Below are 13,210 nucleotides of genomic sequence, written 5' to 3'. Positions count from 1 at the left end.
ACACTGGAGAAGTTTAGCTTGGTTGGTTTTACTAGGACCAGTAGTGGGCCAGTAGCAGAACCTGTGAATTTTCTGAGGAATTGATAAGCTCTGTCAGAAGATACTAGTATTAGTGTTGCTTTTTTTCATGTACATGCTACTAAAAGAACAACAATTTCACCTACGCTGAGCTCACTAAATAAGGCTCTCCAAGGGAGTATCTGAAAATAACAACAGTAGGATTATTTCAAGAGACTCATGTCTGCATTCAACAGACACTGAACAAGGTTAATAACTAACAGAAGACAGAAACAGGTCACTGGCCCTCATATTCCACCACAGTGAACACGAGCCATGTTTGCCAGCAAAGAGAACTGTGAAAACCTACTGCACTACCAAAGAGAGATGCAAGAGATCAGTAAGTCATCCAAGAAAAACTGAGTCACCATGTACCTCCTACAGGAACTAGAAAGGCAATTATCAAAAGGAAAATTGGAGTACTTGGGTACTTCACCTTGATGGAGGCTCAACTCTGCTTGTTAACAATCTCCAAAGACAACACAGTCACCCATTCTCCACAAAGCAGAAAATGTAAATAAAAATAAAATGGAGCAATAGGAGACGCTTAATACACAGATAACTACAATGAAAAAGATGTTTAGGTGGATACACCTGATTTTAAACCTAGAAAATAGAAGTATTCAACTGACTGTAAATCGATTTTAGAAATATTCACAGGGCAATATGTATTTGTAGTATTTGTTCAAATATCAAATAACTGGTCATAAGATTTGAACCAAAAATTAGTAACATATATAACAAGCAGCCAGTGTCACCAATGCTGTACTTCATCACCTAATACAGAAGGATTTCAGCAAGATAAAAATCCACCAGTCAATCACACTAGCTCATAGGTACATTCTGAAAGCATTATTTTCATCAACCATTTGCCATTATTATTATTCATCATTATGGAAAATGTCAACATACAAGACATGATAAAGCCTTCACGATACAATGAAATTTACTAAGATGTTTTTATTTTACTTCTGTTCTGTAGCAAAAATATAAATAACATTACCACCAACTGATAAGTTACTTAAATCACTGAAATAACTTGTAACATTTTTGTCAAACACTTCTTACTAAAAGGTGTAGATATTACAGAAAAAAATCTGAAGACCTCAACAGCCAGCTTTTTTTTACCAAGTGGCAGAAAATACCCACCCTCTTGTTTCACCCTGATTAGGTAACTGTGAGTGCAAATGCCAGGTTTCTTCTGCATAAATAGAATAAAAACTAGTCCTAAAAATCTTGTTTTGTGATGTTCCATATTCAAACAGTTAAAATTTCATCAGTCACATATGTAAAATTGTGTTCCAAAATCCTGAAATTTCCAGATGACATGGTAAACATGCTTGTTCAGAAATATAAAATATTCTGAAGAGCTAACATGAATGGCATCTGCCCACTTGCCTGTTGGATCAATGTATACTTTGCCAAACTTTAAAACAAAGCATCTCACAGCTTCTCACAGCCACCGGATAAATGTAATAGTAGGTTCTATTTTCTTTGCCCTTTCTAGTTTCTCAGGCTGCACTCTCTCCCTCCAGCAGAACTCTGGGGGGAAAAAGGCAATGTCCTGACACCTGCCACATTTCTGGTCACATCTACACTTCTACAATACATGACTTCCCAACAAAGTGGAAAAATAGCGCAGGGGCATTATTTCTGAAAACTTTTCATTCAAAGTATTTTGATGTAAAAATTAGAACCCATTTAGGGAAAAAAAAAAACAAAAGCCCTACATCCATCTGAATCAGTCCTTCAGTTTCACCTTTTGAAAACAGTAATTTCTGTTTTCAGAACAGAAATTCAGCTTTTTGTAATCAGCTTTTTGGCTGATGCAGTGAACAATATAATGACAGGAAAACAGCAATCTTTAAAGATGTTCTCCCTGCAGTGCCATGTTCAGCTCTGGGCTCTTTGGCACCAGGAACACACAGACCCGCTGGAGTAAGTCCAGAGGAGGCCATGAAGATGCTCAGAGTGCTGGAGCACCTCTCCTGCAGGCAGGCTGGGAGAGCTGGAGCTGTTCAGCCCAGGAGAAGAGAAGGCTTCAGGGAAACCTTACAGCACCTTCCAGTACCTGAAGAGGGCCTCCAGGAAAGCTGGAAAGGGACTTTTCATCAGGACATGCAGAGACAGGATGAGGGGGAATGACTTTAAACTGACAGAGTGTGGGACTAGATCAGGTACAAGGAAGAATCCTTCACTGTGAAGGTGGCAAGGCACCGGAACGGGTTGCCCAGAGAAGCCGTGGCTGCTCTATGCCTGGAAGTGTCAGGTTGGATGGGGCTTTGAGCAATTTGGAAAACTTGGAAGGTATCTCCACTCAGAGAATGTGAGGGGGTTGGGACTAGATGATCTTTGAGGTCCCTTCCAACCCAAACTAGTCCATTATTCTATGAAGGTGACACTTGGAAGCAGCAAGGTAACCACTGACATAGCACCCCATCAGCTGTAGGTAGGTACTAATGAATGCCTAACCAGGTACTAAACACAACCTCTCTTCTCACATCACAAGTGCAGATGCCTCTGACTTGAGATCTTTCACGTTCAGATCAGCTGCACTGCTTGAGGGAGGGGTTACAGACATTCTCTCTGTCCTGAACGTTTATTATGAACAGATTATAACTTAGATGTGCAAACATACACCTTTGTGTATGTAAACTCACACTTAATTGCCTTATCAGGGCCTAGACAAAGATTAACCCAGCTGTTTAAAATAACCCTTCTAAATGACTGAGAACACTCAGTTTCACTATGTTTTGTCCTCTCCAAAGCCAAACAGATAACAAAAGTGTTCTGGGAGCTCTACCTTCAAATAACCATTTGTTTCCTTAGGATTTATTAAGTTCACAAACCCGTACACTTCCTCTTACACGAAAATTGATGCAAATCCAGAGTCAGTAACATGATCAAAACCCCAAAAAGACACAGAAAAATAGACCCTAGCAGCACCTGTGTGACCTCTCATTGGCCTCTTCCCTTACTGCTCCAGTTTCTAAGCACCTTTCCCATTTGCATCAGGTGGTAAGATTAGCATCTACCTCAAGTAGCTTTGTTCATTCTCTCATTACACGAGCTGTATTATGGGTCAGAGATTGCCACCTCTCTCATTTGAAGATGACTGGATTAAAATTGCCTTGTGGAAGTTCAAGTTATTATAGATGCCTGCTTCCTGCATAAGCTCCAATTCCCACAAATTGTACTGCAAACTAGAATCTACAATAAAAAAAACACCCCAACACCTGCAGACCACAATTAACCACAGCAGTCTCCACCCTGGAGATCGTCTGAAGTTCTTCAGATAATGGGGCACAGGAAGCTAGACATTTCAATTCACAGTATTTATAAGTGTGACAATTCAAAGGTCAGTGAAGAAACTTCATTTAGCTCCTAGTGCAACAGGAAAATATAAATTCCAGCTAAACTTGCCCAAACCCACACAATTATACCTTCTGAGAGTAAGTGTGGGATGTGTGTGCATGTGCATACATATTCCTTTCTCCTCACAGCAGGTCAACTGCCGTTGTGAAAAAGGTTTAAATAGAGAGAAAAAGAGAAAAAAAACCTAGGTAGCCATTTATACACATACAGGAGATGACTCTGTTGCACCAAACAACCAAGCAAACCTAATGGCAGGTACTTTGCACCACTGCTGCTCCTTAATAACCAAATGATAGCAGGTACAAGTGGCACAGCTGGAAGAACATGATTTATTGTATTCTGAGTATTTGTTCTAAAGCTTCAAAAGGAGCAGTCAGTTAAAATGAAAACAACATAATTAATGTAGGAATGCTGTAATCCACGAACAAGAATTCTCATTTCTCTTATCTCAATCATTTGATTTCAGAGCTCTTCCCTGTTATTCTCCCACATTCACTGTGTCTGTTTACCTTCTAAAAAGCAAGATAAATTTCCCTACCCAACTGTTTTCAGCCCCCCTGATGTTTCAAGGGTACAGATCCCTCCCTTTACTGCTCTTCAACTTTCCAGCCTGAACTTTAAGCATGAGGTCAACCCTTGTTCTCTTTGACACCAGTATCCAATCCAATCCCTAAAAACTTGGAATGGGACTTCTTCCTATTACCTTTCTACGGATAAACATGATCTTTATCACCCAGTTCATTACACTTGAGAACTGAAATTAGCATGATAGATGTTCCTCCACGAGGAAATTTATTTAAACCATCTCTTACTTTATGACATGTTTTACATCATCCCGTTCTCACCTTTCAAGGCTGGGATTCAGAAAGCAAGCCTCACAATGGGAAACTCAGCTACTACACTTGATAAACTGAAAGAACTGAAATTCTTTCTGAAAGTTTTCTAGCAGAGTGCTTTATCTCTTTAGCCTGGCTTTCACTGGAGTTTACCTGTTAAAAATAAACTTTTTTAACAGGAGACTGAATGAAATTAATTAAACTCAGTGTGGTTATGCTCTTAGCCTGTTTATTTTGCTTACTAAAAATAGAGAGGAATAAGGATGAAAATGAAGCAAAGATGTGTCTCATATATTGTAAGTATATTTTGACTACATCAGGGCTATGAAGTGTGGTGGATGATCTCATTACAGAGAACTATTATTTTTAGGAAGGACACCAAATTTTCAGAATTCCTGCGGCAACTGTGAAGTACTGAGGTAGAAACAGTAACTGCTGTATTGTGCAGACAGGACAATGTGTTTTACCTGCTGTTGCTTCTTTAACTTCAGGTGGCAACTCTCCATCCTTGAGCCTCAGTCTTCCACCCTTTGCAAAACATAATCTGTGTCTGTATAGGGACAATTGTTTCAGAGATATGCCTTTCCCAAAGAGAGATGCTGGGAAAAGGTATTGTGCAATAGAGTCTTTGGGTTGCTGGGTCAGGGCTGGCAGCAGGACAAGAGCCGCTGAGATGATTTTGGCTGGGGGCCAGAGCAGGATCTGCTCTGACAAAGCAGAGATCCGATCCAAGCTGTTCAGTTTCAACCTTTCAGCACGGCAGTCCCTTCGAAGTCAGGATGCTGCCCACCCCTTTCACTGCACAGCCTTTTCACCTTGCTTCTGGCCACCTCTCCAACCAGCACTGCCTTCCCTTGGAACCCAGGCATTCTGCCCAGAGCTCCAGAGCACAAAACTTTCAGCTCGAAGTAAGAGACAATAAACAGCTAATGCATTCTGTAATGTACAAAGTAAACAGAACTCAAATATTAAGGGAACATCATGCATACTTTCACCCACAATATTGGCATAGATGTCTTTAGGACAAATACGAAAGAAAAATATGTTTAAAACTACAAGAAGTGATTGTTAATTCACTCATGCTGACACAAAGCCACATCTAATATGTTATTTTGAAGGGATTTGAAGTCAGTAGTGAAATAGATTTGAAATTTGCTTTTAAATGTCAAAATGTTTACTATTTATTCTCCCAGCTATGACTTCAATACCTGGGGGTGTAGGGAGCTATTTTAAGGAAACAACACTCAATTTTCACAAAAGTGGCATAAGGAAGTTGTATTTTTCACTTTCCTTCTGGTACTTCAAAGATGTGTAATCTCTCAATAAAGATTTGAGTGCAATTTCTCATATACAAGTGCAAAAACGTTTGTACAGAGAGACATTTTGATCAAAGATTCTAATTTCCTCTGCAGTTTTTGCCATCCATACACCGTTGCAGCTGCAATAACACTACATAACCCTAAATGACACTGTTTGTTTTTCTAATATAACAACCCAAATTGTCTCCTCTTGTGACTAATTAAGCCTGCTTATTATTTCCTGTTGGGTGGGACCTGGCAGTTGTGTTTATGTATTTTTTAAATTTTAAAATTGCTGAAATTAAAATTTCCAAGTATTCTCAGTCATGAGCAGATACATTACTTGACAACAGTATAAAAAGTACAGAATATTTTGGAAATTACATCAATCACAAGTACTTGAGATTTCACAAGTGTGGTGCTCTAAATCAGAATTGCTGGGTGCATAATTTTATGAAATCTAGAACGAAATTTATTACAGCATGTAACAACTAAATCTGAAGAAAAAAAATATCATAATGTAAGAAAATTTCCTTGGCAAAGAGTAACTGGACTACCTAAAAGATATTCTATTAACTATGTTTGGAAACAGAATTTTTGTTTTATTCCTTTCCCAAGTATCAAAGTAGTGAACTAATATGTCAAGAGGAAATACTAAAATACCATAAACATACAAACTGTTTTTCCATTATATTGTTGGAATAAAGTTAGAATGTTTTTGATGAAACACATTCAATGCAACTTAAATCAAAGGAACAAACAGTATTCAAATATATGGCAAACATATTCTGGTACATGTATAATGCTAAGTAGATGTAAAAATCTGAGGTTCAACACAGAAAAACAGCTGTAGTAACTACATTGTATTTTACCCATGTGGGGTGCTAATGTTACTTGAACTCCTGAATATGATATTAAAATGCTGTTACTTTTTCCTCCAGATTAAGCTCAATCACTGAATGTTCTTTGCAAGTAGCTCTAGCTCCTATAAAAGCTGTTCATCAAAGTCAAATTTTAACTTAAGAAGCCACACACGCCCATTTCATAAGCCTGAAGTGTAATGAATCATTAATATTAGGCTGCAAACCTTTCCCTTTTTTTTTTTTTTTTTCTTTTGGCAGGGGTAGAGGGGGCATGGGAAGAACAGTGTTTTCAAGCAACAAGTAAGCCCCAGTTGCAGAAGTTCAGCTCACACAAGGTTTGCTGTACCACCAGGTACAGTCACAGGCTCTGGGCTCTCACTGAAGACACAGTCCCTCACTTCATGAACAGAAAATAGCCAGGGCTGTTTCCACTGCAATCACAAAGGTTGAACTAAAGGATTCTCAGCGTCCTTTTGGTTCTGAACAGCCACTGCAATCATAATATGACAATCAAGTGCTTAAATAGCACCAGTAAGAGGAACCAAACAGGTAGAGCTGAGTCCACACCATCACAGTCATATCCAGTTTTCAAATCTACAGATGTGAAGTGGGTAACTAAGGTTTCATTTTTTTGCTTTTTCCGAAGAAATTGCAAAACTCCTGCAGTCTCAGTGTTGCACAGTAACCTATGACACAACAAAACTCACTTGGACTAAACTAATAAGACCAAAAACCCACCTGCTTCCTTTGTTTATACTTTGTGTGCTAGAATCTGTCGTGTTTAGGCAGATGGAAACATGACCTCTAGAAGAAACAAAAAAAATAAAGCCAAACCCAAGCAAAAAAAAAAAACCCCAAACAAACCCAAACCACACAACTCAGACCTACTTTGCTCTTGACCTGTTGACAGTTTGCTTGGAGGAGACAATAAAACATGGGGGCATTTCAGTTTAGTATTTTTGGGGAGGGAAACAGGGAATTTGGGGAGAAAGTGTACCTATCTGCCACTGCTTTTCAAAAGAACACAGAAGTTGAAAGAGGGAAACAATGCTTGGAGTAGCAGTAGAAGCTTCCTCCCCACACATGATCTGTCAGCTCCTAAATGCTAAACAAAGGATTTTACCTTGAGACCATAATAATTTGAAACATCTTTTAAGGCCTTACTTTTGAAACTGTCAACAGTGCTTCACCAAAATACATGTTTAAATGAAAGCACTGAAGAAGATTCACTGAATTATTTCTATGCTCAAAGTTAGATGCAAACCTAGTGCCTGACTGACCTAAGGGCACAGTTAATGACAACCATAATTACGATCTTATCAACACAGAACTTCATAAAAGGTTCACAGCTTATTTAAAGGACATCAAATTACAACTTCCACTTCTAAAATACCTTTTAGTCAGAGCTAAAAGTGACCAAAACCAGGAACTGCTTTTTTCATTACTTGCCTAAAACATTAATTATCTTCTCTTTGTTTTATAATAGCTGTGTTATTTTGTCAGAGAACCAAAAGACAGCTATCAGTATGTTGAAAGAAAGGATTTTCAACTAACTGTAGAGTTTTCATTAGTTGCTTACATAAACAAGTAACAATTTTCTTTATGACTGATACTTTTGAACTTAGAGTTGGCAAACACTTACAGCACTGAAAGGTGAAAGTATTATAGCAAGCACAGTTTGAAGCAATCTATGAAAACACAGGAGAATTAACCAGCTTCTCTGAAGACCACAGGTGAATTTTCTGAACACTAGCTATATCAAAAAACCAACTGTAAGTTAGTAAAAGATATATTGTCTTTCACTGTATCTTTGTAACTTCAAATATGAACATCTACTTTGCATTACAAGCACCTTCTATAGTAAAGACTCACAGGCCTTCAAACTTAGTTCCTGTCCTTCCAGAGTCAAAAATATGCACAATAATATGAATTCCTAACTGGACATGTTTTTGGAGTTTGCATGTATTCATGAGAAAGTGGCATGGGAAGGTTTTGGAAAAGGCAACAATGAAAAGCAAACAAAAATCTATTAATTAGCAAGTTTGTGTCAATGATATTTATTTATAGGTATCTATTATTGAAGTCACATAATGCCACCTCAAGGAAAAAAATAAATTAAATTAGTGAATTTTTAGAAGTGAAATTTTAATGTAAACTTACATTTATTATTTAAATTAATTTCCAAAAGTAAAATACATAGTAACAGAGAAATAACCAGCACTGCTATTTTTCAACAAATGAAGCAGGAAATATTCAAATCTGCACATAAAAGAAACACCAGAGTCTGCTTTCTACCCTCCCTCTTACTGCTTTTCTCTGTCCCAGCACTTTTATCCAGCGAACTTTTCTTATTTCAAAATAAATACTACAGAAACATTACTAGGTGTTGCTGGAACAAAGGAACAAAGTGAGTACAGATAGGAAGTTTATCTGTTAAAACACAGCTTTTTAAAAACACACAACACAATGCAAAGTGATATAAAGCTGTTCTATGATCTTAACTCAAAATGTATTAATTTCTTGCATGAGAAAATTACTACATTTTTTGATGACCCTACCACTGACTTTTCTTTTTTTATAAAGGGGACAAAGGATGGAAAGAAAAAAAGCTTTCTCCCTTCTGTTTCGTATTTCATATTTAACATATCTCGCAGAGATTTCAGCACTGAGATTCCCTGAAATCTCCACACTCTGCGGCACATCCTGACAACAGTATTTCAGCGTAACTGTTAGTTAAATTCTCGGGCCAGGGAAAGTTACGGAACAGAGCATCTGTTTCTGGGTGGTTACAGGCTACTTTTTTCTCTTTCATTTTCTCATAAACTATAGTAATTTCTGTAGATTACAAAACACTGCAGACAGGATGCTATCTTAGAATGACATCTTGGTTAACGCTTTCCTTGAACGGGCAGCTACTTTCTTTCATGAAAGAACACAAATGCTTTGACTGAAATACTATTTCAAAAGTTGACACTACACAGTACGTAGCAGAGAGACTCCAGAATGTCAATAAAATCGAAATGCTCTATTTTCAACCCTATTCTGTGAGCTTGACAGTGCTGGTGGCAGCACCCTGCAGCGTGTAAGGCACAAGGCGATAGAGCAAAGATTTCATCCACTTTTCTCTGTGAACAGAGTAAGTGAAAAGAGGACTTCTGAAGCACAAATATAATCAGCACTTAAAAACCCTTTAAAAAAACATGATAACAATAATCTGTATTTCCTTTAAAATGTTATTCTTAAGCAAAGATTTTGAGCATTTTAAGACAGGAAGTTGAAATGCAGCAGACGATCCCTTGCCTCCAAAGTGTTATTCCCCAAATGCTCACAGGCACCGAGATTTACCTATTTTGAAAATACACAGCGGTACACATGATGATAATGGCCCAAGAGCACGCACCTCATGTCACAGACACAATACTCCGATTCGCGTTCACGTAAAATAAGTCAGTAGCACTCCTTCACCAAAGTTACCATCAAAGCAGAAAGCACCAATAGATGAAAAAAATAACTGTGGTGATGAGAAGTTCGATGTTCTTGGGTTTCAAGGTCAAATGTAACCAAGCAATCAGTGCAGTAATACTCCCCGGCGCGAATAGAACTTGTCGGTTTCACCACTTGCAACTAAATTACCTTTAAAAACCTCACTATTCCGTACCTTTTAATACAATCTGCGGCACTCTGGGGCTGCACCCAAGACGAGGTCACCCAGAGCTGCCAGGATCAACCCGCCTTTTCCTGGTGGCCACCTGCACTCCCGAGCCCGGCCGGCGGCTGTGCCCCGGCCGCGCCTCAGGTTCAGCACGTACGTGTGTCACCTCCGAAACCAAAAGCGACAAAAGCAGCACCTCCTTTGCCTACGAGCACCCGCTATGCGAGCGGCAGAAGCTGGGCTTGCAAATTTTGTTCACTTTGCTGTCAGGGACACCCCCTCTCTCGCTAGGAACACCCCGGCAGCACAGCAGCAGCAAAGCCGGCATCCCCCCGCCCCCCGGGCTGGCTGCAGGCAAAGCCGCGGCAATCCCTCCCGGCGCTCCAGCGGGAGCTCCGCGCCCGGGCCGAGGTCACAGGCGCGGAACTGGACCGGGCACAGCCTCCCGCGGCAAAGCGGAGCTCCGGGGGCTGCCGCGCTGCCCCAGCCCACCCCAGCGAAATGCCGGCTCCCGCCCCGCTCCCGCCGCTGCGGGACAGAGGGAGCCGAGCTGAGGACGCGGGGACAGGGGAGAAAGAAGGCAGCGAGCGGCGGGCCGGGGGCCGCCTGGGGCTCACCGGGGCAGAGCTGGCGGCGCCTCCTCCTCGTCGTGCAGTGCCGCCGGCGGTCCCTCAGCGCCGCGCCATGTAACGCGGCGTGCCGCCTCCCGGCTCCGCGCGGACTTTCCCCCTCCTTCCCGCCCGCCCCACCGGCGAGGGCACCCGCCCGGCACCGGCCTGCGCAGCACCGCCCCTGCCCCCGGCCCGCCGCACTTCCTGGCTGGAAATTCCCGCTGACGCTCCGGCAGCGCGGAGGGCCGCGCGGGCGGGGCGGGTCGGCAGCGGCGGCCGGCGGGGCAGGAGGAGGCGCGGCCGCGGTGCCCCGGGCGCGCTCCCGCGGCGGCGGAGAAGGAGCCGGGGAGCGCCTGCCACCGAGCCACCCGCTGGCCACGACATCCCTGAGCCGGGGACTGGCCCTCCCGCCCGGGTGAAACAGCGTCAACACGCGGGTCCTTCATCCCAGGGCATTTACCGCCGCCGCGAGAATAATCCCGTCCTTGCCCACGTTCCTTGGCCCACGGCGGCATTCGCGACACCTCTGTGGGGACGGGCCCGGCCCGGTGGCTGCCAGAGTTTTTTTGACAAAGTTGGGAAGGGGAGAGAGACTCTGCACAGAGTGAATTTAACCCCCCTGATGCAGTGCCCGGCTGCTGGCTGGTTTCGCTGGCACTTCATGGAAGGAAATTTACCGATTCTTACCGGCGATGCCTGACAACATCACCGAGCGGGGAGCACAGGCTGCACAGCACCATTTTTGTGTAGATTTACACAGTTTCTGACAGAGCAGGCTCCCAGGTAATTTGGCTTCTGTTGAACAGTGCCAGCCATCAATAACATGCTTTTTAATACCAGAATCCAGGTTTGTAGCACATTAAGTCTCCCAGACACATTTAATCAAGGCTGAATCAAGTCAGCTAGTGCCACATTTAACTGTGCCAGTTAAATGCAGCTAGTGCCACATTTAACTGGCACAAATACTATGTAAAACAAGTTCGAATATCTTTATGCTGAATCTTAAACGTCTGGTTTGCAAAGGGTGACGAGTGCCTCAAATGAGCATCCAGCATAGCTCGCCGAATGTGCGTTTGCACAGAAAGTCAGCAGCACGCCTCTGGGGAGTTTTGTTATGCTAAGGCCACATAACATGGGGCTTCACGAATGAGACAAAGAAAAATCATAATTCAAAAGAAGGATTTAAAACCCCCCAAACATATAAAGGAACCGAGGACTGTTGCTTTTTTTGTGTGTTGAAGCAAGGAATTGTAACCTAGAGCAAAAATATGTTCAAAAGGACTAGAGTCAAATAATAAGCCACCTGTTGACTGGAACAAAATTAAAGGGGTGTTTTTACCAGAAAGGGAGTAGGTTCAGATGTTACATTTTGTGCCACATCTCTGGGTTGGAGCAGAGAGATGCTATTTAAAATGAGCGCTGAGAGTGCAAAAGAGAGAGCTCAGAAATGCGAAGGTTTTTCTCCGCTTTCTTGAGAAATGACATTTCCTACATGTTATGCATAAATATGTATGAATAGAGAGTAATTTCCTTTTTTTGGATTGCCACTCAGGCTCTGTGATGCAATTCCAAAAATGCACTCCCCCATTCTCTTCCCAGTACAAACTGGGAGTTGAGAATGACTCAGCATTTCCAAGTAAAACGTGTTTCCCTTATTATATGGGGATATTCCCGGACATTCAAGACCCAATATTAATTTTTTTTAAATGGAAGAAAATACACTGAATTAATAGAACAAGCAAGGAAAGAGTTGTGTCCCAAAGCCCTTGATGGAGGAAGTCTAGATGGATTTTAAATACAAAGAAGTTTCAAAATAAGATTCATTTGAAAGGAAAGGTGCCATGTCATAGCTAATCAAAGGTGTGCTCACAGGGCAAAACCTGTATGAACAAGTACCAGGAAATCAGACAAGGTGGATAAGTTCCAAAACTTAAGGAGACTTACCTGGTGGATTTATTTTAATGGACATGTATTCAAGTACTCAGGCTCAGCTTTCCCTGTGAAATCTTAAGCAGCTTCCACAAAGATCTAGGTTTTACAATAAAATTCTCTTCTCAATTGTATTCAAAGCATAAATTTGCCTTTTTTAGAGCTTAATACCGTAACTGAAATGTCATTTCCACTGACACCCGCAGTAGTGCCAGGCTGTAAGCTCACAGTTTGGCAAAATTATCTTTACAGGACACTCTAGATAAATGTACTTCTCTATAGCACAGGATTCCCACTTGAAGGGCCAAAAAATCCCGTTCCAACCACTGAGGAAATCAGGCAGATAATACCTGCTCAGTGGTTTGCAGTGACAAAGTGCTGCCTATTTCCTGAATAACACTGGTTTCCACTATTGCCATCCTGCTACTTCAGTACCTGGACAATCTTCAGTACCCGGTCAGCCCAGAGATGAAGAGCAGGTGATCAGACCTGAACACAAAGGAGTAAATGCCTGCTGTTGTGCTGAGGAGAGCTTTGTGAAATGCTTGCAGCCGTGTCTCTGGTAGCTGGGCAGGCGCACTGAAGGTGA

At 41.7% G+C, this 13,210-nt stretch overlaps 1 protein-coding gene across 3 annotated transcripts in view; it reads right to left on the bottom strand.

Annotated features, from left to right (window-relative positions):
- Positions 1–10,881, bottom strand: part of NFKB1 (nuclear factor kappa B subunit 1) — a 59,820-nt gene extending 48,939 nt beyond the window's left edge. For 2 of the 3 annotated variants that reach the window (XM_041424516.1, XM_041424517.1), the window contains exon 1: positions 10,699–10,881. The gene's annotated coding sequence lies outside the window, so the exon portion shown is untranslated. The remainder of the gene's footprint in view (positions 1–10,698) is intronic. The other variant, XM_041424515.1, reaches the window with a different exon arrangement.
- Between the last annotated feature and the right edge of the window lie 2,329 nt (positions 10,882–13,210).

This window comes from Onychostruthus taczanowskii, unplaced genomic scaffold, assembly GCF_017590055.1.
Source record: "Onychostruthus taczanowskii isolate IOZ18803 unplaced genomic scaffold, ASM1759005v1 scaffold82, whole genome shotgun sequence".
NCBI classification, from domain to species: Eukaryota; Metazoa; Chordata; class Aves; order Passeriformes; family Passeridae; genus Onychostruthus; species Onychostruthus taczanowskii.
The sequence above is the reverse complement of the archived record's forward strand: the minus strand, read 5'-3'. Positions and strand labels throughout refer to the sequence as shown.